Source organism: Canis lupus, chromosome 24, assembly GCF_003254725.2.
Source record: "Canis lupus dingo isolate Sandy chromosome 24, ASM325472v2, whole genome shotgun sequence".
Taxonomy (NCBI): domain Eukaryota; kingdom Metazoa; phylum Chordata; class Mammalia; order Carnivora; family Canidae; genus Canis; species Canis lupus.
Genome location: NC_064266.1, coordinates 31546910 through 31574012, shown reverse-complemented (window position 1 = coordinate 31574012; position 27103 = coordinate 31546910). Strand labels below are relative to the sequence as shown.

At 40.4% G+C, this 27103-nt stretch overlaps 1 long non-coding RNA gene and 1 pseudogene across 1 annotated transcript in view; one reads left to right on the top strand and one right to left on the bottom strand.

Annotated features, from left to right (window-relative positions):
• Positions 1 to 1561: 1561 nt before the first annotated feature.
• The window catches only part of LOC118352158 (uncharacterized), a 130640-nt gene continuing 105098 nt past the window's right edge, over positions 1562 to 27103 (bottom strand). Inside the window, exon 8 of the long non-coding RNA XR_007405699.1 lies at positions 1562 to 4113. This is a non-coding gene — a long non-coding RNA (uncharacterized LOC118352158). The remainder of the gene's footprint in view (positions 4114 to 27103) is intronic.
• Positions 21695 to 21826, top strand: LOC112674305 (U4 spliceosomal RNA; annotated as a pseudogene).

Sequence of the window (27103 nt, the reverse complement as noted above, 5' to 3'; positions counted from 1 at the left end):
CGTCCCTTCTATGTGCAGGGCAGCCGCAGGCCTGATTATGCCTGCACTGTTGACAACCCTCCGTGGGGAGACTGAGAAAAGAAATCCCCTATTATTGGCATCTTTGAACCAAAGTTGTTTTTCTCTTTTCTCTCTCTGTGCCGCTTGCTGTACAAAAACCCCTGCAAAGGGCCCTACTCATGCACTCGCAAAGAAAAACACCAATTGTGAGGCCTCCCTGGAAGAGGGATGAGGCTCCCAATCTTAATTGAATCTCCTAAACTTGGTTATTAAAATGGCAACTCTAGCAGCAGTGTGTGAGCAGATGGGCTCTTCAAATTTTAGCAAGCAGCCTGGCCCTGGCCCAGAAAGCGATCCTGACTGCCCTTGGCTCTGGTGTGGCCTCTGTACTTGAGAGCAAAGGGCTTGCACAAAGGGCAGGCCCCCCATGTACTCCCATCAGATCTGAGGCTCAAGTGTCATTCAGCCTTGGAGGTTCCTCCCTCCTCAAAGGTGAAGCTGGGAAGTGGGGTTTGTGGGTGTCCAGACCTGGCCCAAGCAGGCTGAGCTGGTCACCTGAGAGCAAGGCCTAGGCTCCAAAAGGTTACAGGAGGGTAGAGAAGAGCCCCAGGCCCAGGCTGCTGCCGTTCTCCTGCTCCAGGAGCCCCTCGCCCGGCAGCCCTGCACCTGCCAGGTTAGGCCCTCCAGGCTCTGTAGGCCTTTTTCTTCCCTTTGTCACCACTCCAACCAGAATCACTACTTCACATTTTTTTCTGTTCCAGTGATGGATGGAAGCTAAAACTGGGGGTTCCGGCAGAGCCAGAAACAGTGTCTTGTTATTCACTGTGCACCAGGGGCCAACACAGGGCCTGGCACACAGTGTACGTATTCAGAGAGTATTTGCTGAACCAGTGAATCACGACTAAATGAACCTATCAGCATGGACTCATTCCATCCTACCAACCACTTTTTAAGCCAGAAGCCACTTCCCCATCCTATTCCCTTTCCCACTCTCCTCCGTGGCCAGGTACAGCTACCAACACAGCAGATCTGGTTCCTGCTGAAGAGTGGCTGCGTTTAGACAGATGTGTGGGCAGACACCACAGGGGAGGGTGGTGAGTGCCAGAGGGGGTCACCCAGGAGCTGCAGGTGTTGAGGGTGGAGGCCGCAGGAGGCAAGAAGAAAGGATAGAAGGAGTACAGATGGACTTTGAGGGCAAAGACCCTCCCAAACAAAGTCTCAGGAATGACCAGGAGCTGACCAAGCTTTAGTCAGAAGGAACAGCAAAAGCAAGGTCAGAGTAGTGTGAAGTAGCCATTATATGCAGAGCACACCATGAAGCTAGTTATGGGTAGAGAATATAGGGCATGGCAAAGAGAGTCTGGATACAACTGGAGAGGCAAAGCCTGAGGAAGGACCCCATAACCCAGGCTTAGGAGCTCAAAGCCAAGGTGACCATGCACCAATGTATAGGTTGTATACTGTGCAAAGGAAGTGAGTGGCATTGAAATCCAGCCTGCATTCTACTGGGGAATAAGGGCCCCTCCTCCCAGTTGTCAGTCGGTATGGCTTAGTCAGGCTCACCCTGCTGTGTCAGGAATTCTTCCATTATTGCTCAGCAACTCAGTTACAAAGTATAAGATCTTTGAACATGTTTTTAAACACTATCAACTCTGCCCTGTGTTAGTTACATTTCCCTTTGTCCTGAAGTTGGCCCAGACAAAAACATCTTCTCCATCAAAAATTCAATGAGACCCTTACAAAGTGACTGGATTAAACAGCTGCATTTATGGTAAGAATCTCCTCATCCCACTCTTTTTTTTGGCCCAGCACCAAAAACCAAATGCCAAAAAGGCAACTGATCTCAGTTGCTTTGGAACAGACTGTGTCAGCCTGAAGGTTGTTTCACATTGGATACTCTGTGATCTGGGTTTGGGGATCTCATGTTAAATTAATAAGCAAGGATAAAGGATGGTCAACAATGTACCCCCTCCCCAGGGTCTAACCCAGTGCCTGGCACACAGCAGGTTCAATAACCTTAAGATGGAAACTCACGCCCTGCATTTCTCTGACCCCCATGAAAGGCAGCAAATTAAAGCTGGCAGGGAACATTGTTATTTGTGATTTTCCATGTTAAATCCAAATATTCTTACACTGCCTTAAAATTTATAAATGCACAGGAATGGAGACAATCCCAGGGCCTGGCTCACTGTAGCCCACAATAAATAATAAATTATTTGTTGAATGAATGAACCAAAGAAGTAAGTAATGTCTCAGGATGGGCTTTCCCATATCATGTGCTTCCTAAAAACAGGACATGAGGGTAACTTCCCCATAGCAAAGGGAACTCATTGCAAATTGGAGGGCTGTGACCACCCCACTCTCCCGCTCACCTCTGCTCCACTCCTAAATTTTACCTGCCTGGGGCCCCTACCCCCAAATCTTCCTTTCTTGGCTCCTCTCCTAGATGTTGCTCATGATTTCCAGATCTCCTCACAATATGCTACCCTGGGACTCTGCACCCTACCTCCTCCCCCAACCACCAGGCATGGCTCTGCCCACGCCAGCTTAGATGCCCAGCCAGCATGGTCTCAAGTTCCATAGGATCACCCTCTGAGGGGAAGAGGACTCACAGGACTCCTCTTGGTCCCCATCATTACCACTTGGGGGAGGGAAAGGAGCCAGAGGGTCTAGGGTGGGCCTTTTAGGTGGAGGATTGGTTGGGAGGGTGTGTGTTCAGCTCCTGGTACTTAGGCACACCCCCATGGCCCAGCGTGCCCACCTGGCAGCTACTCTCTAGTGAGTGTTCACAGAGGTGGACACCTGCAGGAAGTGGGGATGAACAGAGTCTAAGGCTCTTTCTCCTCCACCTAAGTATTTATTTAACCCTCAACTTTATTTCTAATCCAAATTAATATTAACAATATTAACCCTTTCCCTCATACTTATTTTTAAAGAATTTCTTCCACATTGATATTATCTTTTAACTTTACAACTTCTTTTGCTCCATAGAAATCTATTTCAGGCAATTAAATCATATGCTTTTTCCTTTAGTTTTTCTAAAGTTTGCCAAAAATATTCTCTTGTGGTTTTTTTTCCCAATATTGCATAGATTAAAAGATCAAATTTTTCTCTTTTCATCTTTGATCTAGCTCTGAAGTTTATTTGGGAGTAAAGACCTGAGGATAGTTTCTAGCTTAACTTTTTTAACCCAAATGACTAGCCAATTTAGATATGATTTACTGATTAATTCATCATTTCCGTCCCAAATGTGAAACACCAACTTTGCTGTATGCCAAAGAGCCAAGGGTTTTCGGGTCTACACCTCTATTCCATGCCCTGTTTTCCGTATCTGTGTCTTTTCTGTGGTTTTCATTAACTTTACAACATGGTTGGGAAAAGGGTAAGGTAAATCCCACTGATTATGCTTACTTTTCAGAAAATTTCATTCTGTTCTTTAATATCTATTGTTCCAGATTTATAATAATCTTATTAAATCCCATCAATTTGAGTGTGTGTGTGTGTGTGTGTTTATTGGGATTATATTGAATTAAAGGCTAATCTAAGAAGAATGAACATTGTGCCATACTAAATCTTCTTATCCAAGATAGGAAGTCCTATTATTTATTTATTATTATATTTATTGAAGTCCTAGTTTATATCCTTCAGTGCAAACTCACTATTCTCTTCACACAAGACCATTTACTGATCTTGTTTCTAAAATCCTCCTTGATGTGCTTTTTACTTGACTTTCAGGATACCCTGTTCCTCTTCCTGCTGCCTGCATTACTCCTTTTTGGTCTCTTTTCTGTTTCCTTCTCTTCTCCCAGGACCTCTTAGCATTGGACACTGGAGCTCAGATTTGAGACTCTCAAGGATTCTACTGAGTGAGTAATTCAGTGGTAAATATTTTTGTGCAAATGGGTCTCCCTTTGGTTTGTGTATTTTCCTCCTTATGATTCCTTACTGTGGGCACAAGAGGTATGGAGGTTAACTTCTTATCCAAAACAGCTGTCTGGTTTCCTCCAGGGTCAGCTCAGCCCAATGCAGAGAGCTTCAGGAGACTGGGGCAAGAAAGCTCCTTTGTCCTCAAGTTAAGCCTTCATGTTGATCTACAAGTACAGCAATATCAATCTGAAAAGCAAAAGTAGGAGCTACATTTAGAAGGAAATTGTGGTAGATTGCAAAAATGGCCCTTCCTCCACGTGTGGAGAAATGATCTCTGGAATATGTCAGTCCTAATTTCAAAACTCAGCTTTTCTCTCACCTCACGGTGTGGCCTTGGGAAAAATAACTTATCTTCTGAACCTCGATTTCCTGGTCAATAAAATGCAGATGATAACACCTAGATGTTGCAGGCAATTCATTTATTCATTCATTCAACAAATATATACTGAGTGTCCATCACTTGGCACTGTTTTATTTTTTTATTATTATTTTTTTAAAGACTTTATATATTCATGAGAGACAGAGAGAGAGAGAGAGAGCCAGAGACACAGGCAGAGGGAGAAGCAGGCTCCATGCAGGGAGCCTGAAGTGGGACTCGATCCTGGGTCACTAAACCGCTGAGCCACCTGGGCTGCCCAGCACTGTTTTAAATACTGAGGACCCAGTACTGATAAGATAGACAAAAATCCATGCCTTTGTGGAACTTATGTTATAGGAGAGTTCCAATGATCACAAAAATAAGCAAAATTATAAGAGCTGGTAGTAAGTGCAAAAAAGGAAAAAGAAAACAGGAAAATGGAATGGAGGTGGAGGTGGAAGAGGCATGGAGGGACTCCTGGTAAGGTGACATTTGGCTGGAGCAGGTCAAAGGTGGAAACAGGGAGATTGTTCAGATGCTATCGCACTTATTCAGGAGAGAGGTGATAGTGGCTTAGGTTGGAGTAGGAGCCACAAGGATGGTACAGACACCTTACCATGAGTGTGGTGAAGACCAAAATTGTTTGGCCCAAGGGATGACAAGAATTGCCAGGAAGTGAGCTGCCACAGAGACTAGGGTGCAGCAGGTCTGAGGAGAGACTGGGAATTGTGCTAGAACAAATTCCACTGCACACATCTGTTCACTACCACGTGGAGAGGGCAGGCAGGTGGCTGCATACAGGGGTCAGGAGCTCAGGGGAGTGGTCCAGCCAAGCAAGAGAAAATTAAGATTAAATAAGGGAATCACGGACAGTGGTGGCTCAGTGGCTGAGGGTCTGCCTTTGGCTCAGGTAGTGATCCCAGAGTCCTGGGATGGAGGTCTGCATCAGGCTCCCCGCAGGGAGCCTGCTTCTCCCTGTGCCTATGTCTCTGCCTCTCTCTCTGTGTCTCTCATAGATAAATAAATAAAAATTTTAAAAAACGTTAACATAAATAAATTAAATAAATAAATAAATGAATCAAAGTGTTGAAACCACTGTGAGTCTTAGAGAGAGGTCTATGCAGGGCACTTGACAAGGCCCACTCCCTGCTAACTTGCTCCAACACATCAGTGAATGCAATTTAAACTAATGCCTCCACAAAACCACACATTTTTTACATGCCACAGTCTTTGTAGGCTTCTCATAGATGGGTTTCAACAGATGGTGTCCATCAGGAGGACCTGCAGAGCTTTCTCCAAGTACCCACTCCTGAGTTGGTGGTGTCCTCAAGGATTTCAACTCAATGGACCTAGGTCTTTATTTTGTAAAAGTTCCCCAGGTGTATTTCATGGACCCCAAGTATCACCCATTAGTCAGAACTTTGAATGCTAAACCGATAATGCAAAGAATAGTGGCATTTCTTTTCAAGAAAAGAAGAAACTGGAAACAATCTAAATATGTAAATAATAGAGGTGAGTGTTCTTAGCCTTATTTTATAGATGAGGAATCTGCAGCTCAGAGATTAAAGTACTTGCCTGAAATCATGTAGCTGGTAGCTGGTAGCCAGGAATTGACACAGGCTTTAAGGGCAAATGTGTATCCTTGTTACCACACCAGGCTGTTGCTAGTCACTCATAATCCTCTGAGAAGTGGGAAGGCTATTCTTATGGTCTGAGTGATAGATACATGTCAGGACTAAGTCCCTCTGCCCTCTTAGCCAACTCTTCAAAATGGAAGAGAACTGGGAATTAGTCAATGTGTCTCAAATCCTGCTATAGTCAGAATCCCCAGGAGCATCCTTGGGCCTCAATCCCAAAAGTTAATTTGTTGAGTCTGAGGAATACAGACTTAGATGCAAAGTGCTAGCTGACCCAAATAATCATTCTGCAAAATCTTTCTTCCACTTTCCTGCATGCCCAGCACCAGATCATGAACTTCTCCCACCTTAGCACACTAGTCCTTGGGCTCCTGACAGGAGAGGGTTAAAGTCCTGAGAACCCAGGGGCTCTTCTCTCACGAGAATGGAATGTGAAGGGGAGTGAGCTGAGCTGTGGGCTGTCCAGTGCTGAGCATGGCCATTGTTGCAGAACAATTGACCCCCAGGAACAGAGCAGCAGTCGCTAATTATGGGACACTGTGTTGTCCTGTAATTATTAGGCCTCTGTGACCATTAATATAAGCAACTATGCTCACTGGCTTCCTTTGGTCATACCTTGCCCCATACTGCTCTGCTCACGATTCTGAAGAAGTAAAACTATTAACCCAAGGCATCAGAAAAGAAAAGAAAAAAAAAGACCCAGCTCAGAGATTCTCTAGTTCTGGTTACATTAAAATGTCCCAGATGTTTAACAAACATGCAACTCTCAGCCTCACTTCCAGAAACTTGGGTTTGGTGTGTCTGAGTGGAAATGAAGGTAGTTTAGCCAGTGAAATTCATTGAGATCCAAATTCAGCCCTCCTTGGAAGCTGGCAGAGGTCTGAGCAACCATATTGAGCTTTCTAAGTATCCCCCTGGCAAGGATTTTGATGCCCTGCTGATGGTGTCTGCACCTGTGAGTTAGCGAACTTATCCTCAACACTGACTGAACTCCAAGCTAACTCACTAGGAACACCAAGTCAGATAACTATTTGTCTGCTCACATACAGCCTTAGGTCTGGTGGGAAGATTAAAATCAGAGAGGACAACCAGACAAAACTGGCTTGCCCTAAGGAGGGGAGAGAATGGAGGAGGAAGATGACCTCATATGAGGGTCCCCTGATGCTTGACCCCTGAGGTCATCAAGTAACTTCATGCAAGAGTCAAAAACTTATAGTAATCCATCTTGGGCAAAAACAATAACTGATGCATGGGGGCACCTGGGTGGCTTAGTCAGCTAGTATCTGCTTTGGACTCAGGTCATGATCCTGGGGTTCTGGGATGGAGCACGGCACTGGGCTCCCTGCTCAGTGGGGAGTCTGCTTCTCCCTCTTCCTCTGCCCCTCCCATCACTCATGCACTCTCTTTTTCTCTCTCATATAAATAAATAAATCTTAAAAAAAAAAAAAAGAATAACTAGTGGGTGTTTGCCTAATAACAAAAGAGCTGCAGCTGGCCTCAGAAATACCAGAACCCAAAGTTAAATGCCTCCAGAGCTCTCCCTAGGCTTCACTCTTACACTGTCTTTCTGGGCCACCTGGACACCACCAACTCCCTGCCTCACATTTCTCCCATCTGAAAGATGCCACTTCTCTTCTTTCAACTCTAATTTTAAAATTCCCAAGAAGACTTCTGATTGGTCCAGGGAAGTCAGATGCAATGACTGATAGCCAACAAAACCAAAGGGTGGAAGGAGGATGGGAAGCCTCTCCCCCAATTAAAGGAATGCAAGACTAAGCAAAATTTGTCCTCTGCAGCTCTTCATACACCCTATTCCATTTCAGCCTCACAACCAGAATGAGATAGGCAGATTTATTCACCATTCTGACAGATGGCAAAACCAAGACTTGAAAAATTGAAGTGACTTTCTCAAGGTCACACGGCTAGTCAGTGGCAGGTCTCCCTGTATTCTAAATCCATGCTCTCTGCTGCATTGTGTTCGATAGCACATTAGGTGCATGAAGGAGAAGTCCCAGTTCACAGTACAGTCTGGCCAGCTGTACTAAAGAAGGACGTTGGATGCTAGGAGAGAATTGCACAGGAGACTGAACAGGTGAGTTGGGACCATGTTTTAGAGAGATATGAATACTAGACCAGAACTCAGGCTCTTGTTTAGAATACAATGGAAAGCCAGTGAAGGTTTTTGAGCAATGGTGTAATGCTGGATTTTTGGTGCAACCCAGACCTCTAATAAAAGAGCTGAGCAATGATACAACATACATAAAACCAGCAGAAGCAACAGAGAAAGGAATGGTCCCACAGCAGCTCCAGGTTGTGGAGCAATCAGATACAAATGTAAAATAAAAGGAATTTTAAAAATAAAATAGCATATTTATAAAAGACCTAAATACTAATATGAGAACCTAAAAAAGATAGTAGCCAAAATGAGGAACATTATGGATGAGGTTAAAGAACATAGTAGACCCACTGTAACAGGGAATTAGTAAACTGGAAAATAGAACAAAAGAAAATACACAGAGTGAAGTATATTCATTCTGTGAGAGAAAAATGGAGGGAAGATGCAGGAAAGAGAATAGTGAGTACAGAGAATGGAGCAAGAAGATCCAGCATATGTGTAACTGGAGTGTCAGAAGGAAAATACAAATGGGCCTTAAATAATATTTGAGGAGATAATGGCTCAGAAGTTTCCAAAACTGATGAAAGATATGAATGCATAGTTTCAAGAAGCACTCAAAAATACAAAGCAGGATAAATAAAAAGAATCCACACCCAGGCACAATAGACTAAAAGTGCTGAAAACCAATGACAAAGAAAATCTTTTGTAAACAATAAGGGAAAAAGATAGGTTGCTCTATTCAAAGGAGCAAGACAGACTTATAACTGCTTTCTTAAAACTGGCAACATGAGCTAAAGGAAATCAAATCTCCAACAAGCTGTAAGGAAAAAAAGTTCCAACCCAGAATTCTGTCTCAGAAGTCTTAACAAACACAAAATGTAGATAGTTTGTCATTGGTAGATTCATACAAATGAGATTACTAAGGGTCTGGAAGAAGGAAAATGATCTCAGATTAAAGCTCAGAGATATAAGAAAGATGAAGAGCAATGGAAAGGATAAATATATGGATAAATTGAAATAAATTACTGACACATAAAATAATAACAACAACAACAATGGCTTGTGGGGCTCAAGATATATATTGAAATAAAATAGTGATGATAGGAGCACCTGGGTAGCTCAGTGGCTTAAGCATCTAACTCTTGGCTTCTGCCCTGGTCCTGATCTTGTGATCATGGGATCGAGCCCTGCATCAGGTCCTGTGCTCAGCGTGGAGTCTGCTTGAAGTTCTGTCTCTTCCTTTCTCTCTGGCCCTCCCCCCACTCTCTCATACATGCTCTCACTTTCCCTCTCTCTTGAACAAATAAATAAATCTTTAAAAAACATGTGACAATAACAGCATATAGGCTGGGAGGAGGTAAACATGCTAAGATGTACTAAGGTCCTTGCATTGACTGGGAAGAAGATAAAAGTACCCACTAACCTTGGACTTTGACAAGTCAAAGTCACATGCTATTATCTCTATGGTAGCTTTTAAAACAAGAGTAAAAAAATGCATAATTACTAGGATAACAGAGGAGAACACACACACACAAACCCAATAGAAAAAAACATAAACGACAGAAAAAAAAAACCACAGAGTAAAATGGTAGATATAAACTCAAGTATACCCATAATTACATTAAATACATTTGGGCTAAATGACCAAAATAAGAGACAAAGACAGTTCAACTATATAAAAAGTATAAAACTCCTGTTATATGTTATTTAACAGGAGCTAGATCTAAAATAAAAGGACACAGAAAAGTTCAAAGTGAAAGAATGCAAACACGACAGCTTATAGTTAGGAAAACAAGATCTTAGCAGAGACCCAAAAGAACTGAGAGTCTGGTGTGTTTCTGGAGGGAGGGTATCCCAGAAAGAGGAAACAGCACAGGAAAAAGCATTTTCATGCTGGAGGAAGAAGCCCAGGATGGCTGGTACAAACTGAGGAAGAGTGAGAATGGTAAGTTGAAATCAGAAAGACAGGGGCCAGGTTGTGAATGGTTTTAAAGACCACTGTCATTCCAAGAGCCATCTTAGACCAGTAGTAGCATGGGCATCACCTGGAAGCTTAATATAAAAGATCAGGCATTGCTCCAGATTTATGGCATCAGAATTTGTATTTTAATAAATCCCTTGATGATTTGTATGTCTGTTAAAGATGGAGAGGCACTGTTTTCGGCCAGTTGAAGGCTTTGGATTTTATTCTACATGTGAAAAGAATCCACAGGAGGGATTTGAGCAAAGGATTTATGTTTTTAAAAGGATCCCTCCCAGCTGCTGTGGCATATAAGCTGTATGGGGTCTAGAGTAGAAAAAGGGAAGCCAGTGTTGATGTTTTTTATAATAGTCCCAGAAAGAAAGAGAAAGATGGGTATCTGTGGCCTGGGTGGGGGCAGTGAAGGAAGTCAGAAGTGGTCAGACTAGTTAGTGGTGAATCTTGAAGGGGGTTAATAGCACTGGGAAAAATCAGGTATAGGAGTTGATGAGGGAAAGAAAAGAATCAAGAATACCTTTTAGGGATCCCTGGGTGGCGCAGCGGTTTGGCGCCTGCCTTCGGCCCAGGGCGCGATCCTGGAGACCCGGGATCGAATCCCACATCGGGCTCCCGGTGCATGGAGCCTGCTTCTCTCTCTGCCTCTCTCTCTCTCTATCATAAATAAATAAAAATTAAAAAAAAAACAAACAAGAATACCTTTTATGTGTTTGAAACTGAGCAACAAAATGAATGATGGAGTCCTTTTTTTTTTTTTTAATTTTTTTTTATTTATTTATGATAGGCACACAGTGAGAGAGAGAGAGGCAGAGACACAGGCAGAGGGAGAAGCAGGCTCCATGCACCGGGAGCCCGATGTGGGATTCGATCCCAGGTCTCCAGTATCGCGCCCTGGGCCAAAGGCAGGCGCCAAACCGCTGCGCCACCCAGGGATCCCGAATGATGGAGTCCTTAAGTGAAATGGGAAGACAGAAGGAAGAACAATCCTGGAAGGGGGAAAGGAAATCCATTGCTACTTCTCTGTTCTATTTTGGACATTTGAAGTTGTAGATGCCTATTCGACACCAATCACATCAACTGGAAGTGTTGAATTACCAGGAGAATATATACCTGAACATGAAGGGGATGTCAGGACTTGAGATAGAAAACAGAGTGTGTAAATGATTAAAACTCCTATCCTTAAAGGTCGCTGATTGTTCAAAGTGTAGGACCAGAAATGAGAAGATTGTGACAAAAGGGAACTGAGAATAAGCAATAAAATTAATTTTGTATGCAATTCACCCCAAATACCATGTATTTCTAAAAATTAACTCTTAGAAAAGAATTGCCCTAAATTTGAGTTCTTACAAAATCTCTCACATTATGGGAATATATTCTCAATTTCTTTAAATTGAACAAAAATCCTGTTTGGGAAAGAAACATCAACCTGAAATGACCTCAATCAATGCTGGTTTGGGATGATTGGGGACGGCACCTGACAGAATCAGTAAATAAGGAAGGCAAAGAAATTTGACACAGATTTAGTAATTATTGCTGGAGGTAGCACCTCACAATTGCCAAGTGTCAGATGTCTTTGTAAACAAGGCTTTTAACGCTCACTTTAAAATCAATACAGGGAATGGTTGTCTGTGGAAGTCAGGCACATTTACCACTAGGACAAATTAAACAACCAAAACTCTATCCTGACATGGGTTATTGTAGCGTGGGATACAAATTTCAGTGATGGCAAAAATACAGATTCAAACATTAATGTATTTCAAATGCTTCAAATGGGAGATAAAGATGATGTACTGTGGAAAACTGCTGGATGATTCAAAAGATGGTGAAGACAGACACCAATGTCCAAGATGCTGGCGAAGAGTTTGAATACAATTGTTTCTTAAAATATAAGCAGAAAAAAGCAGTACACCAAGTTGTTATATATCATTGTAAATGTGTATATGTAATGAAATTATCCCAATAAAATTTAGAAGTAAATATCTATTTCAATTATGCCCCAATGGTTTTTTATATGTAAGTTGGTCAAGAATTTGGAGGCTATTCTAAATTGGAAAACGAATGGGGGTACTTTTTTTTAAGATTAATTTTTATTTATTTATTTTTTGAAATTTATTTTATTTTATTTTATTTTATTTATTTATGATAGTCACACACACAGAGAGAGAGAGAGAGGCAGAAACACAGGCAGAGGGAGAAGCAGGCTCCATGCACTGGGAGCCCGATGTGGGATTCGATCCCGGGTCTCCAGGATCGCGCCCTGGGCCAAAGGCAGGCGCCAAACCGCTGAGCCACCCAGGGATCACAGATTAATTTTTATTTAGGAAAGAGAGAGGTGGGGAGGGGCAGAGGGAGAGAGAGTCTTAAGCAGACTCCACACTGAATGCAGAGCCCAACATGGGGCTTGATCTCATAATCCTGAGATCACCACCTGAGCCAAAATCAAGAGTCCGATGCTTAACCTACTGTACCATCCAGGCACCCCTGGAGATGCTTTATTTTCTGTGTTGCCCTCTATTTAAGGATATATGGTGTTGGATATTCCTATGGCTATAAAACTAAATGAAAAATTATGCCAGTATCTCCAATTTGGAAGCATGAGGAGAAAGACATGAAGGGGCCATGAGAAAATCAGAGATCCATTTCCCAACATAGATAGCATTCTGAGGCATGGTAATAGAGTGAATGATGAAGACCATGTTTAGTTAACTAACAACTACCAGACATTTGAGGAAATCTTCTAATGTGAAAATCAGAGAACAAAACAAAACAAAACAAAACAAAAAGGAGATTAGACAGGCAGGATAATGGCCCCTGCAAAATGTCCATGTCCTAATCCTAGAACCTGTGAATATATTATGTTGCACAGCACTTTTACAGGTTCAAGGCTGCAAAAGCAGTTAATGTTGCTCATTAACAGACTCTGAAATGAGATTATCCTGGATTATCTGGATGAGCCCAGTCTAATCACATGCATCCTTAAAAACTGAGAACTTCTCCTGGCCATGGTCAGAGACAGATGTGACAACTAGCAAAGAGTGAGAGATTTGTTACTAGTTTTCAAGATGAAGAGGGGGAGCATGAGTCAAGGAAAGTGGGTGGCCTCTAAAAGCCAGAAAAGGAAAGAAAACAGATTGTTCCCTAGAACCTTCAGAAGGAAATATAGTCCTGCAGACACTGTGATTTTGGCACACTGAATCCATATTGAATGTCTAGCCTACAGATTGGTAGGACAATACATTTTAGTTGTGTTAATGTGTTATAGCAGCAATAAAAAACACTGTGGGATTTCAAGAAATAGGTATGTTTTAGGAAGAAGAAAATCTTTATAAAAAAAAAAAGCATTCATTTCCTCAAAGAAATGAAGCATTGCAAGCACGAACTAGGAACAGGGTTCTCTTTTAAGAAAAGCAACATTTGGGATCCCTGGGTGGCGCAGCGGTTTGGCGCCTGCCTTTGGCCCAGGGCGCGATCCTGGAGACCCGGGATCAAATCCCACGTCGGGCTCTCGGTGCATGGAGCCTGCTTCTCCCTCTGCCTATGTCTCTGCCTCTGTCTCTCTGTGACTATCATAAATAAATAAAAAAAAAAATTTAAAAAAAAAAAAAAAAAAAAAAAAAGAAAAGCAACATTATGGGGCACTGGGTGGTTCAGTCAGTTAAGGGTCTGCTCAGGTCATGATCCTAGGGTCCTGGGATAGAGCCCCATATTGGGCTCCTTGCTCAGCAGGGAGTCTGCTTCTCCTTCTCCCTCTGCCCTTTCATGCTGCTTGTGCTCTCTCTCAAGTAAATAAATAAAATCTTTAAAATAAATACATATGTATATACATAAATAAATAAATAGAAAAGCAACATTCTGACTACAAAAAAAGTGCTCTTGAAGTTAAAAGTAATATGGGAGAAACTTCAAAAACTCAATGGTAGGGCTGGAAGATACAGATGAAGAAATTTCCTAGAAAGTAGATCAAATGATAAAGATAGAGAAAACAGGCAGGATAAGAAACTTTCCAGAAGATGCCACATCCAACTACGAGGAGTTCCAGAGAAGCAGAGGGCAGCATGTAAATAGGCTCAGATACCAATTCGAACACCAACAAGCAACTCTTGTACATCAGCTGGCTGTCCTACAATTCAACTCAGTCCCAACTCTACCTACCTGGAGACAGCATCAGATTCCTGCTCCCTACCCCACTCCAGACACCAATCACAGGCCTACGTTGTAACCTGTACTTCTGACCCACTGGGTCAGAGGTTCTGACCCCTCCTTGGGTTGGATTAATTTGCTAGAGTGGCTCACACTACACAGAGAAACAATTTACTTAACCAGATAACTGGCTTATTATAAAGGGATATGACTCAAGGACAGCAGATGGAAGAGTTGCATATGGAAACATACAGGAAAGAAGCACAGAGTTTCCATGACTTCTCTAGGAGCAACACTTTCCCATATTGCCATGTATTCATCAACCCAGAAGCTCTCCAAACCCCTTCCTGTGTTTATAAAAACTTTATAGAGGCGATAGTCAAGATAGTTAAATCATTGGCCACTGGTGATAGATTCAACCTCCAGCCCTTGTCTCCTTCCTTGAGGTTGGGGGAGTGGGGTGCTAAAAGTTCCAAACCTCTGATCACATGGTTGGTCCCCCAACAGCCAGCCCCCATCCTAGGTTACCTAAGGGCTTTCTAAAGGTCACCTCATTAACATAATAAGACACTGATCACAGGGAATGTCAAATGTCCTTTGAGGAGGTCAGTGCTAGGAATTGGTTGAAGACCAAATATATATTTCTTACTATGGTTCACCATATCACAGTATGTAAACAATAAAATAATAACAATTTCTCCCACAGAGAAAGACATCAATTGCCACAGTGAAAAAGGCCATGAGTACCCAACAACATGCACAAAAAATGGACTCATGCTTAAAGTATACCATTGTGAACTCTCAAAACACCAGTAGCAAAGAGATTTAAAAAAAATAGTTCTGATTGGGACGCCTGGGTGGCTCAGCGGTAGAGCGCCTGCCTTGGGCTCAGGGTGTGATCCCAGGATTCCGAGATCAAGGCTCCCTGGGGAGACTGCTTCTCGCTCTGCCTTTGTCTCTGCCTCTCTCTCTCTCTCTCTGTGTGTCTTTCATGAATAAATAAATAAAATCTCAAAAAAAAATTCTGATTACTTTTTAGACCACTAACCTGTCCATTTCTAAGAGGAGTATGATAAAATGTCCAATGACAAATAATGATTATCAAACACCTCCCTGGGATTCTGTGAATTGTTGCTCAATATATTCATATACTTTTAAGTGCATGTATTTTCCTATTAGTTATATTTTCTTTTATACTATTCCTTTTACTAGTATACAACCTCTTTATTTTACTTTTATATAAAATGTTTATGCCTTTTTATACAAAAATGTTATTTTGTCTCATATTAAAGTTACTACCCTAGATCTCTTTTGTTATTTGCTTGGAATACAGTCTTTGTCCCAATTTCTTTGTCTTTTCATGTTAAGTTATTTCTTATTTAAAAAAATAATATTGACACTTTAAGAAGTCTAATCTTAGGTGTCTTTTAATAAGTAAGTTTAATCCATTTGTATTTGTTGTAATTGTTATATTGGAACATATTTCACAACTTATAGAGATTCTTTTTTGTTTTTTTTTTCTCCCATTGAATAGGGGGAATTTCCTTTTGCTGGTTCAAAACTTATATACTTTAGGATGCATGGGTGGCTCAGTGGTTGAGCGTCTGCTTTTAGCTCAGGGTGTGATCCCAGGATCCAGGACCAAGTCCCACACTGGGCTCCCTCTGGGGAGCCTGCTTCTCCCTCTGCCCATGTCTCCGTTGTGTCTCTCATAAATAAAAGAGAGACACAGAGATAAATAAAATCTTAAAAAAAAAAGTTATATACTCTGCTTTTGTTCTTGCTGTGGTTAGTAGTAACCACTACAGTAGTCTTTAGGACCCATACTCAGGAAAAAAAAAAAAAAAAGAGCCATACTCAGGTTTAATTTCCCTTATTTCTTTTTTTTTTTAATTTTTATTTATTTATGATAGTCACAGAGAGAGAGAGAGAGCGAGGCAGAGACATAGGCAGAGGGAGAAGCAGGCTTCATGCACCGGGAGCCCGACGTGGGATTCGATCCCGGGTCTCCAGGATCGCACCCTGGGCCAAAGGCAGGCGCCAAACCGCTGTGCCACCCAGGGATCCCTAATTTCCCTTATTTCTTGAACTTGACAATATTTATATATACTCCCCCTTGTTTTTTTCCTTATTATTTGCAGTATCCTCTTGATGTCAGTCTGATTCTTGTTTGTTGACAATCTGCTTCTTTTCCAGAAACATTCAGAATGTGTCCTTGGTATTCTCATGTTTCACTCTAAAGCAGGTTGTAGGTTTTTCCCTATCTCTTCTGCATGGTGTTTTATAAGTCTTTTCAACAGGCCCTCTTGTCTTTAATTTTAGAAAGTTGAACTTTTGCCATTTCTCCAAATATTTTCTCCTCTCCATTTTCCGTCTTCTCCTAGAGTTCTTATTTTCTGAATGTTGGCAATTCCGCTTCTATCCTTCATACTTCAAAGCATTTTTAATAGTATATATTTTCCTTCTTTATCATTTACTGCTGCTTCTTGGGCAAGTCCTTCAACCTGATATTCCATTTCATTAATTTGTTCTTCAGCTGTTTCTGTCCTGCTATCAATTCCATGTCTTGTGTCTTTTTATCTCAACTACTATATTTTTCATGCTTAACATTTCCACTCAGTTCTTTTAAACCATTTAAAATTTTTTCTTCATATTCTTAACATCTTCCCTTATGTCCTTAAGTATTTTTATAATGTTTATTTTAAATTCTAGATCCATTGGTTTCAATAATTCTGCTTCAGATGGGATGCATACAGTTTCTTTCCTTTCTTTCATGAGAGGTATACTTCTCCAGTGTCTAGCTACTTTGGACTATGAGTTGGAGATTCCACAATGGCCAGCAGAACATACAGCTGTCCTGTTACTCCACTGACACTGGAGGTCTGGGCTGTTGCTTCCAACTTCTATGAAATGGTAGTCAAAGACAGTATGAGGGTACTTTAGGAGGAGCAGCAAGAGTAGGACTTTTAAAAGTTTTCCTCCAACCCAACAGGTTTTAATCCTGGTTCAGCATCAGAATTGTATATGGAGCTTTAAAAAATAAAAGTCACTTCACACTCTATAAAATCAGAATACCTGAGGATGAGATCCAGAGGTAAACATAGATTTTCTCAACACTGTATTTTGGAGAAAAAATTCCAACCAATAAGATAGTTGGAAAAATAGCACCCTGAACACTGGTCTGGTCTTTACATAGATTCACCAAATCAAAGGTTGCCATGTTTGCTTCCTTTCTCTCTTGGGGGTGAAAGTGTTACTTTTGTTTTGCTGAACCACTGAAAGTAAGTTGCAGATGTTGTAACTTTTTCTAATACTTCAACTCAAATCTCCTCTTACCTATCATTGTATCTGGTGTGAAGAGTTTTAAGAGCTGTCTCGGATGATATTTAATGTGCAGCCAGGATGGAGAATCACTGCTCTAATCTATCTTTCCACCATTGCCTTTGCTTGCCCTATTCCCTACCCCTCAACATCCGTGAACATGCACACACACATCTCCACACACTACAGACCACAAATGCACACACACACCACACATGCACATGCCATTAACACACACACCAAACACACATCACACATGCACACACATACCACATGCATACACAATCACACATGCACAAGCACACATATACACACAGCACACATGCATACACACACCACATGCAGATGCACACACATCACACATACACCACATGCATATATACACAATCACACAGCACACATATACACACACTATATACATACACACACCAAACACATTAACACACATAAACATATACCACATGCATACACACAATACACAGCACACATACACCACCTGCATACACATACCAAACACACATCACACATGCACACACACACCACATGCAAATGCACACCATCACACAGCACATATGCATATGCACACTATCACCAGCACACATATACACATACACACTCCAGCTCAAGGCAGCCTGCAGACTCCCCAAGGATTTCTGTCAGTTCTTTGCTAATTCCTCAAATCCATGTTTTCTCCCATTTCTATCATTTCTCTGGGGTAGAGTTTGAGGGCAAGAGCCATCAACCTGGGGCTACAAGGTCACCTTGACAGGAACTTGAAGTTCTCAGGCTCTGTAAATATCTGTTTTATAATGTTGATGTATTTGGTATTTGATAAAACAGTGGAGAAATCACCATTTTAGGCAAACATAACAGTTCATAAAAACTAAAGGCAAAATAAAGTCTGATCTTGAATTTGTTCATAGTGTTCTTAAAAGGATATGAAATATTTCTTTAGTCAAAATACATAAAGACTAAATTAACCCACTCTGTCCATACCCCCATTACAATCTGGGTTTTAAATGCCTGAAATAATATTTTAAGTTATATGATACAGTCTTCAAGTTCCCTTTTCAAAAGAAACTTTTTGAAATAGTGTATCTTTCCCCATATCTTTACCATATTAAGTATTACAAAATTTTAATTTTTTTTCCAATCTGATATACAAAGGATAATGTTTCAGTGTTGCTTTAATTTGCATTTCATTGGATATCAGCAAAGTCAAGCATCTTTTTACATGGTAATTTAGTCACTTATAAATTTTATCTGATATTCATGTTTGTCCATTTTTTAAAAAGAGATTTTTAAAGAAACAGTTAATAGTCTCTCTCTCCAAATCTACCTTTAAGTAATCAACATTTTCTGTTAGTTTTGTATCCTTCTAAATCTTTCTCTAAATGCATCTAAAATATATAGACACTTGTATGGTTCTAGTAAGATCATGCCAAATCTACTCAAATACATAGGGATGAAGTGTGAGGTATGGGGAATCACCAAGGAAAATCTGTCCATGCTAGTTTGAGGCAAATAAAAATCCTAAATGCAATTCTATCCAAAGATGATAAAGGTGGACATGAGCCAAAACTTTCCAACCAAAGAGAATGAAATAAACATAGTAGCATGGAGATATGAAGAATGTGTTTCTGAAAACTGAACCCATAAAACAAATGAAAACTTGGGGCAAATATACTTTTCACTCTCAATGGAATGGGGGGAAAAATCATCAAGGGCTCCAAAGAAAAAAATGAGATCCTTATAACAACAGATCAGGTTAACAAAAGAATGGGTGATGCTAAGAAAAATCATTAAGGAAATAAACAATGCTATTGCAACATTTAAAAAAAAAAGATATACAAAGCAATGAAAAACAGACTCATCACTGAAGAAACCCAAATCAGTGAGGTGGGAGGAGTAGGCTTGAGAAAAATAAGGCAGGATATAGGGACAAAGAACAAAAGAATGGGAAAACCTATGTAGGAAAGACAACAGATTCATTGTGGGACAACTGGCATTCCTACCAGAGAGGCCAAAACATATTGGTCAAACAGTAACAAAGCAAATTCTGATAAAAGTATTTCATTATATATATATATATATATATATATATATATATATATATATATAAATTTATGTAAATATCCATGTAGAAGAAGCAGGACCCTGACTTTTCTGCCACACAATTCACTGCCAGAGACAAAACAAGGTTTGAGGGAATAAAAAGAACATGGACCCAAACTTTGAGTCCAGCCAAAGCGCCAATAACCTGGTAAGGAAGCAGACAAGATGTTAATGAAACATTGGAGAATCTGGGGAGAAGATCACAAACACTTTTTCTCAAGAACTAGCTGAATACATACTTTGAACATGGAAGTTGTGTCACAGGAGAGAGTCAAATCCACCCCAATTCTAAGTGTGGAATTAAGACTTAATAACTGCTAGGTATATGGTTATAAAACAGAATAGAAATATTCAATTCCTTGATGGAGAAAGGCACATGATAAAATTATCAATAATAATTTCATTATAATACAGTGGGACAAAAATTTAGAATACACTAATCTGGTGCAGTAGATTTGGAGTTGAGATTGACAGAGGAGGGGATAAAAAGAAGTAAAAATGTGTAATTTTCCTCTTTCATAGAGAGAGACACAAGACAAGATCTTGCTTCTAAAATTGATGGACTACAGAATTTAGGAATAATAATTCAATTATTAATAAGTCTAAGAATCTACATCATTAAATTACTTCAAAAATTATAAATGTTACAGCATTTAAAGCAAGTAATACTGCAGTGAATCACAACAAAATAATTGAATATTTTTAAATAACAGAAATTATTATGACAATAAATGAAAAAGAGTTTAAGGATATTTTTTAAAACGTGCTTAAATTAAAACACAAAATACAGCTTGGGAATGCCTACAAAACACTTAAGCGAACCAAAATGATTCAGAGAGATTATGAGTAAGAAGAAAAGCAAAAAGGTTCTAGGGAATGTGAACAAGAAGAAAGCATAGCCTCAATGTGAACATCAGATAAAGCAGAATTATCTCAAACATTCAAATATCATAGAAGTCTACTGCCATTTAAATTATTTCAATGCGTAATGAAAGAAAATTTTCAATTATTTTTACAAATTATGCAGGACTCAAAATGAAAAGAATAGACAAAGCACAAAATGGAACACTACAAACCCAATTACGAATATACCTGCAAAATAATTAAAATATTAGCAAATAAACTAACTAGTATGTTAAAAGAAGAAATATGAGATTAAGCAACAATTGTTCAAAATTGTATAGGCTATTGATGTAAGAAGAGAAAAAAATAATCTCAATAAATGCCCAAAATCTGTTTTTTTAAAATAACATATATCCCTGATAGCAATGTTTCATAAAATAAGAATAGAAAGGGGGCACCTGGGTGAGTCATTCAGTTAAATGTGCAACTTTTGATCTCAGCTCAGGTCATGATATCAGGGTCATGAGATCAAGTCCCACATTGGGCTCCCTGCAGAGTGCTTAAGATTCTCTCTCCCTCTCTCTCTGCACAGCCCTTCTCAAAAACAGCAATAACAACAAAAAAGAATAGAAAGATATTTCCATAGCATGATCAAAAAAAAATTACACATGCACATCAAATAACTATTGGCATCATGTTCTGTGGGAAGACACCAGAAGAATTCCCCTTAAATCATGGGGGAAGACAAAGAGACAATTCATTACCACCCATTTTGCCCTCTATTCTGAAGTGAAGAGAATAAAACAAGAGGTATAGATATTTGCAGAAAAAGCAAAATGATCAATATTCACATATTATATAATTTTCTACCTAGGGGAAAAAACAAGAAAATCAATTAAAAACTTATTAAAAATAATAATAGATAAATATTTAAATGGTTTGAAATAAATATACTACAATCAATACTTTTCTTAGATTTCCAGCAATGACCAAGTAGAAAATATAGCAGATTTTTATTTTTTATTTTATTTTATTTATTTTTATTTTTTTTATAGCAGATTTTTAAAATGGTATTCATTCCAACAATAAAAAGCAAAAGATAGATCTAAAAATAAACTTTCAAAAATGTACATGATCTGTACCAAAAAAGGAACAACTACTTAAATCTACCCAAATATTTAATAGAAAAGGGAGAAAAATAGCATGGTTTTACATAAGAACTTTCAATTGCTGTAAATACTTTTAAAAGATAATTTGGCAGCTTTGCACCGTGGCAGTATCGTAGCCAATGAGGTTTATCCAAGACGCGATTATTGCTAATTGAAAAAGATAATTTGGCAGTGTATATCAAAATGGCAAACCAGAATACTTTTTAAAAATATTTGAGAGAGAAAGGCCCAGAGCTTGAAAGAGAGCAGGGGAAGGGGCAGAGGGAGGGAGAATCTCAAGTAGCCTCCTTGATGAGCAGGGAGCCCAATGTGGAGCTTGATCCCAGGACCCCAAGATCATGACCTGAGGAGAAGTCAAGGGTCAGACGCTTAACCAATTGAGCCACTCAGCCCCGACACAAGCATACCTTTTTTGTTTAGCAAACCTATTTCCACGGACCCTAAAGGAATCTTATACAAAATAAAAAATTACAACAGGCAAGACTCAAGAATTTTGGCCTGAGCAACTGGGCAAATAGTTGTATCGTTCCCAAAGTTAACAAAGTTTATCAAATTGGCAATATGTAGCAACACCCTTAAAAAATCCTTAAAAAGTGCTTATACTTTTAGCTAGCAATTCCATTCCTAGGAATTTATTCTTAGGAAATAGTCATGGTCATGCTCAGAGTTGGTTTCCAGGAAATTTGTTGCAATGGTGTTCATGGTAATGAAAAAAATGCAAACAATTTAAATGTTTAACAATGGAATGTTGTGGAGCACTTAATATTTATGTAGAATATTCAGTGATATGGAAAGACATACATTATATGTATGTCTTTAATACACTGTAATATGAAAAAAATCATTTTATAGGCGGGTAAGTTTTGCATGTATAATGTGATTGAAATTTTTGGGGGGGTGCCTGGATGGCTCAGTCAGTTAAGCATACAACTCTTGATTTCAGCTTGTATCACAATCTCAGGGCCATGGGATTGAGCCCCATATAGGGCTCCATGCTCAGCACAGAGTCTGCTTGGGATTCTCTCTCCCTCTCCCTCTGCCCCTCCCCCCACTCATGTTTGCTCTCTCTGCCTCTCTCTCCCTGAAATCAAATAAATAAATAAAATCCTAAAAAAAAAGAAAAGAAATTTTGTTGAAGAAAAACTATATGGAAAAAAAAACTATTTGGATATGGATATGCCTAGAAAGAAACTAAGTTGCTTACAGTTACAGATGTGATTTTTACATTTCTTTCTGTTCATATTTTCTGAATTTTCTCCAGTAATCATGCTTTACTTTTGTAAAATAAAAGCTATTTCATTAATTTATTTATTTATTAATTTTTAAAAGATTTATTCACTTATTTGAGAGAGAGAGAGCATGCACAAGTGGAGAGAAGCAGAGGGAGAAAAAGAATCTCAAGTTGATTCTGAGCTGAGTGCAGAGCCTGTCTCTGGGGCTTGATCCCAGGATCCTGAGATCATGACCTGAGCTGAAATCAAGAGTCAGATGCTTAACTGACTGAGCCACCAGGTGCCCCTGTAAAGGCTTTTTTTTTTTTTTTTTAAGATTTTATTTATTTATTTATTCATGAGAGACACACACACACAGAGAGAGGCAGAGACACAGGCAGAGGGAGAAGCAGGCTCCTCGCAGGGAACCTGACATGGGACTCGATCTTGGGTCTCCAGGATCACACCCTGGGCTGAAGGCGACGCTAAACCGCTGAGCCACCCGGGCTGCCCTGTAAAAGCTTTAAAAAATTGTTTTATTTGGTTTAGTGCCAAATCAGTGGTTTAGTGCCACCTTCAGCCCGGGGTGTCATCCTGGAGACCCGGGATCAAGTCCCATGTCAGGCTCCCTGCATGGAGCCTGCTTCTCCCTCTGCCTGTGTCTCTGCCTCTCTCTCTCGCTCTCTCTATGTCTCTCATTAATAAATGAATAAAATCTTTTTAAAAAGTTGTTTTATTTTCTGTGCAAGGCCCTAACGGGACATGGCTTTCCATCTTTCCCCCACTGAGTCCTTTTGTGATTTTGGGAAAGTCCCTTTTCCTTAGGGGGCCTAAGTTCCTCATCTATAAGCCAGAGGGTAGGTGATAGCCAAGATCCTTTGGGCACTTGTCATGTTCTCTGGTTCCATTTTTTATTTGTTTATTTATTTAAGATTTTCTTTTTAAGTAACTTCTACACCCAACATGGGACTTTAACTCACAACCCAGAGATCAAGAATTGTATGCTCTACTGAGTCACCCAGACATTTCATGGCTCCCTTTAAACCACCACCATTAGCCCTGAAGCACACTTTATGGCACTGCCCAGTCAGCCTACTAACTGTCACTGATTAATTCACTCTCCTACTCATGAGCCTGGGACACTGACCATTTCAGTGTTGATCCAAATCCTGATTGCCTTTACCTACATGTCTTTTCCTAAGGGCTTTCTCTGGTGCCAGAGGTCTCTTTCTACCAGTGCAGCTGTGAAAGTGCTGGAGACCTATGGAATCCCCACACAGGAGTAGCCTTCTTGGAAAAACCACCCAGAGTTGATGTATAGATACGCCAGTTCCCTTCCCCTCAAAGGTGGCTCCCAGAATTCCCCAGTGGGATTGACCTGCAGTTACCCACATAAACCCCTCACTGGCTTTCTTCCCTTCCCTGCCTCACTTCTCCCTCTCCCATATGTATGTCCTGGGATCACCTTCCAAATATACTACATGCACTACATCCTTGTCTCAGGGTCTGCTTTTGAGCAACCCAAAGTAAGATAAACCACTCTCCCCTCTAACACTCCCCTCAAATCTCCAACTCCCACCACCTTTCACTCACAGCTGCTGACCTTGCTTGGTATTTTGTAGAAGTAGAAGCAATCAGAAGACAAAAATATCAACAGACATTCACAGGAAAAAAAAACAAAACTTTAAAGGCCAATAAATATATGAAAACATGCTCAGCTTCACTGGTGACCAGAGACACAAATTAAAACAACTGACAGACCTTTCATAAATACTAGACTGGTGGGGGGTGGTTATCTAACAATACAGAGGAGGCGAGAAAATAGGAAGTCTTGTATAGTCTGGGTGTGGGTACCCTTACCTTGGAAAGCAATTTGGCAATATCTAGTAAAGCTGGAGTTGTGTATGCCCTGTGATGCTATGACCCAACAATTCCACTTTCAGGCAAGTACCCTAGAATAACTCTTAAATACAGGCTCAAGAATATTCCCTGCAGCACTGATATTTTTAAGAAGAAGAAGAAAAAAAAAAGGAAACAATCTAACTGCCTGCCAATAGGGGACTGGATAAGGAAATTTTAAAAGTCGTATACCACAAACTATATTAAGGTGAATGAACCTCATCAACTTGTAAAAAAGGTGACTAGATCTCATAACCACATGTTGAATAAAAGTAAGTTGTAAAAGGACATGTACATTATGGCATTATTTTATGTAAATATCAGAAGCCTCCCGAACAAAGCTGTATATTGTCCGTGATCATACACAATACAATAAGAGTTTCAAAGCGCAGGTAGGACATGTTACCTTTAAAATACAGGCCATGACAGTGGTTACCTTTGAGGATTGAGATGAAGAAGGGTCCAAGTGTATCTAAAATGTTTTGTTTCTTCAAAAGAATTTTTTTCCAGTTTTTTAAAAGGGAAGGTGGATAAAGTGAGAGGGGAGAGAGAGAATGAGAAGTGAGACTAGACCAAAGCAAATATGGCAAAATGGTAACATTTGCTAAATCTTGGTGGCAAGTTTATAAATGTTACTTTGTAATATTAATCTCTGTTCTTTTCTGGGTGGTTGTAACATTTATGAATTTAAAAGAAAAATTACCAGGGTGATAGAAATGTTGTCTTGCCTGTGTCAGTAGTTACATGAATGTGGGCTTTTGTCAAGGTTCCTTAAACTGGACACCTGGAATGAGTGCATTTTCTCACATGTAAATTATATCTCAATACAGCTGATTTTTAAAAGAGAAAACAATTAAATGAGACATTGATTGGCAGGGGCTCAGCCTCACGCATAGAACATGGTTCAACATGGACGTGGATAGAGGTGAGAGATGCTATGAGCTCTGGGTAGGCCTTGAGGGTCTGTCCCACAAACTTCAGGTCCTCGGGTAAATAGGATGCCCTTTGCTTTGGGGGCAAGAGTAAACTTAGCCCTCCTCACAGGGTTGGCTGAGTCTAATTTTAGAGCTTTGGGACTTGGGGGAATAGCTGACTCTGCTTCTACAGTGAGTTCAACATGTTCTTGGCACCTCAATGTTCTCTCCATTTAATTTTTTCGGAAGCACCAACAAATCAGAAAAGAAGTATGCCCTGAAATTGCTATTTGGATGAACGTGACATTTGTAGGCCAGCAAAGGAAACTGGAGGAGGTGATGCAACTCACAGCCTCATCTCATGCCCACACCCCAAACAGCACACATGCCTGTGGGGGAGAGCATTGCCTGGATGGAAAAGTACAGCTGTGAGGCAAGGAAGACAGACAGACTGTGAGGCAAGGAAGGAAGGAGGAAGGAAGGGAAGACAGGAAGGCTTGGTTACAATACACCAACCACTGAATACGTACCAGGTCTATTGTGTCATTTCATCTTCAAAATACACCTTATCGACCCTGTTTGGGAGATGAGGAAACAAGCTCAGGAAGGGAGATGTTATTGTGCCAAGGTCACAAAGCGAAGAAGCTGCAGCCCTGGATTTGATCCCACCTGTTTGATGTCAAATTCTTCATACTGTGCCTATAACAAAGAGGAGAGGCTCGGTACTCATTTCCTTCTTTTTATCTTGCCACCCTGCCTTTTCCTTCCTTCCAGAGAAATCAGGAGACGTGTGAAAAGTTACTGGGCTCTTCTGGGGGCAGATCCAGGACAGGGTAACTAATCAGATGGTGAAATTGAGGATGACAGAAGAATCCAGTATGAGCCACAGGTTTCTTTCCTGGGGTCAGGCACAGAGATGAGGAGCCTTTTAAGGAAAAGGTGCTGTTGGTGGGAAGTGGAGACAAGAGTGTTGGGTTTGAAGTATCTTGGAACAACCAAGAGAGGAAGCCCGAGACCACTGATTTATGGAGAGAGAAGTATACTAGGAGGGTGAGGATGCCCCTAAAAGTGAGCCTCACTGTGGTCAGACCTTCTCAGGGTCTAGAATGACCCCTCCATGCAGTGTGTGAGGACATCAGCCCAAAGGCCATGGGGGAGAGAGGAAACAAACAGACATACAAACTAAAGAAGCACTCTCACATGGGTACAGTCCATGAAGGGGTGATAGCTGTTCCCACTCAACCAGGTGCTCGAGGCGCCCCTGTGTCACACTGATATTCATTAACAATGATCCTTAACATCAAGAAAATTTTAATATTCAGTCTCTTATGTTCAATAAGACAAGACATCTAAACCCACTTGATATCCGTTCCCATTTGATAACAAATCAAAATGATGCTTAAAGGAGTAAGTTTTGGTTTCTAAGAATGTTTATTTGGGGAAAACTCTTTCAGGGAAGAGGCTGTCCTTGAACA